Here is a 2,701-nt window from a genome sequence, read left to right as displayed (position 1 = left end):
TGGGGGAATAGAAGGGCTGTGTATGCATAAGGAGACAGCTTGTGGGACAGGAGTACATGGGAGAGAAGGACACAGGGAAGAGGTAACTATGGGGAGGAAGTGGGAGGGCAGCTGTTGCATTATGGGAAATTGCAGTCAATGACATGAGACAAAGTGTATGTGATCTGCTGTATCAAAATGAATTTGTTCTGTAAACTTTCACCCAAATAAAAACCTTAATGCGTTTTGATACTCATGAGAAGGGGTAATGGAATGAAGTGAAGGTAAAGCCATATAGGAGGCTGGGGCAGAGAAGATAGGTGAGACCATTAAAAAAGATGAAGTTTTATTTTTTGATAAGCTGAGTTGATGATCCTTGGCAAGGTGTCTAGCTTAGTAGAATTAAGCCAATATTGGGGACAGTAGTTCTGGTATTCTGGAAAGTGGGTTATTACTTGAAATGGAAATGTGAGGGTGTCTAAAAACTTGAAACTTAAATGAGAATTTCATAATTAGTCTATTTTTACATTTAAAAACTGTCCACAGATTATATTTGCCTTCTTGATTGGGGTTGGCAGATGAGAGAATATAGGAGACGCTTAATAGACAGTTTAACAGAGACACTTGCACACAGTAGGTGCTATAACCATTTACTGAGTATATTTAACTTTGAGGGTCTGTAGGAAGATCTAGAAATTTAACTATATTTCAAAAACCATCAGTACACATCTTCAGACTAAAGCAGTAAATATGTTCTTTTGATGAACTATCAATTAAAGCCTCTGGACATGCTTTACGAGGATAATCAGTTATCATTTGCTGGAAATAGTTTTCAGTGGTTCATATCACCACTTAATGCAGTTCAGGTTTTTCTCAAAAACTCCATTATATCTTGGTGTTTTGGTCTCTCCATGTTTACTTTTCACTCCATAGCCACTCATGTCCTGCCTTATACCTCTTGAAGAGGAGAAATAATGGGTAAGTGGAAATAACTATAGGAAATACAATTCAGAGGGAGGAAGATGTCTCTTTTATACCAATTAAATAATCAAAATGAAGGTTTAGGATGGTGGTAGAAAGTAGACAGAGTTATCGATGTTTGTCCAGTTAGAACAGAATACGAAGATAGGATAGTATGTGACATATACTTAGAACTTTAGGTAAGTCTGATACCCAGTATTCACACATACACACAATATATCTCTTTCCTGGGCAGCCTCAGGAACCAGCCTCAATGACCTCAGTCTCAATGACCTCAACCAAGTTTAAGGTCATTATTAGGACACATCTTGCTTGATTTTTACTTCTTTTAGGTAACACACACCTAATGAAGACCTTATATTTGTAAACAGTCTGCTTCAGAGGACTCAGGTTTGTAAACAGTAAATAAAATGAGCTGTTAGAATTTGATAGAAATAAGGACAGAGAATAGTAGCAAAGCAACTAACATGGTCAGTTCTGCATGAGGCAGAGGTAATCAGGAAGTATTCACAGAGGAACCTTCAGCAGAGCCTGGAAATATAAGTAGGAGTTTACCATGCAGACCTCAGAAGTGGAGGATAGAAGAAAAGAGGTATCTTAAGAGGCGGTATAAGGGATTAAGTGAGGTGATATGATGAAAGGTAAAATTTATGAAAGGGCAAAGGGCAAGATATTGGGAGTAATTCAAGATAAGGACACTATTGGATGATTATCATCATATTCACAATGTGTCGAAACTGTGGAGGATGAATTGAGATGTTTGAGGTTGAAATGAGGTAGGCTAACTAAGATGCCATTCCAATGTTTCATCAGATGTAAGGGAAAATTTGAATCAGACCAGAAGACTGGACAAGAAAGGAAGGGAAGGACAAAAGAGATGTTTGAGAAATGGATATGTATGATTAGGGAGATAAATAGGAGCATGTAGTGAGAGTAAAAATAATCAAGAGTAAGGCTTTGCATGGACCATTAATGAAAATGCCCCATGAAACAAGATAATGGTTTACCTAATTCTTTGTACCTGAGATCTAAAAGCAGAACTAAAGAAATAAACAAACAAATAAAAAGAATAGACTTGATTTTATTATTGACTGAATATGGGATATGAGGGAATCAGGAATCTACTAAGAGACTCATTTTCTCACCTGGTTAATCTCGTTGCTTTAATACCCCAGGTAGGATGGTCCTAAGACTCATGAACTGTTCTCTGGATGGCAAAAGAGGGTAGATATATGAGGACATATCAGTGTATCAATGAGTGTAAAAAGAATAGAAATATGAGGACATATCAGTGTATCAATGAGTGTAAAAAGAATAAAGAAACACAAGCCACATTATCAAGATGGAAGTCAGATTTTGACACCTTGGTTATTCCTGGAATACTAAAACACAACTCCCTCCAATCTAGTCGATTCTGACTAATAATGACCCTTTATGTTTCCAAGGCTGTGTAAATCTTTATGGAAGCAAACTGCCTCATCTTTCTCCCACAGAGTGGCTGGTAGATTCAAACTGCCAACCTTGTGGTTAACAGCCAAATGCTTTGACCACTATACCACCAGAGCTCCTTTTTCTGGAATACTATAATAAATTAATGTCATCTGAGATCATGTTGCTGTTGTTATGTGCCATCGAGTCAGACCCAACTCATAGAGACCCCTCCTTGGGTTTCTGAGGCAGTATTACTATGGAAGTAGATTGCCCCAACTTCCTTCCTAGGGGTGGCTGGTGGGTTTGAACC

Source organism: Orycteropus afer, unplaced genomic scaffold (genome assembly GCF_000298275.1).
Source record: "Orycteropus afer afer isolate SDZICR_OR568_19922 unplaced genomic scaffold, OryAfe1.0 scaffold00077, whole genome shotgun sequence".
Classification (NCBI taxonomy): Eukaryota; Metazoa; Chordata; class Mammalia; order Tubulidentata; family Orycteropodidae; genus Orycteropus; species Orycteropus afer.
The sequence above is the reverse complement of the archived record's forward strand: the minus strand, read 5'-3'. Positions refer to the sequence as shown.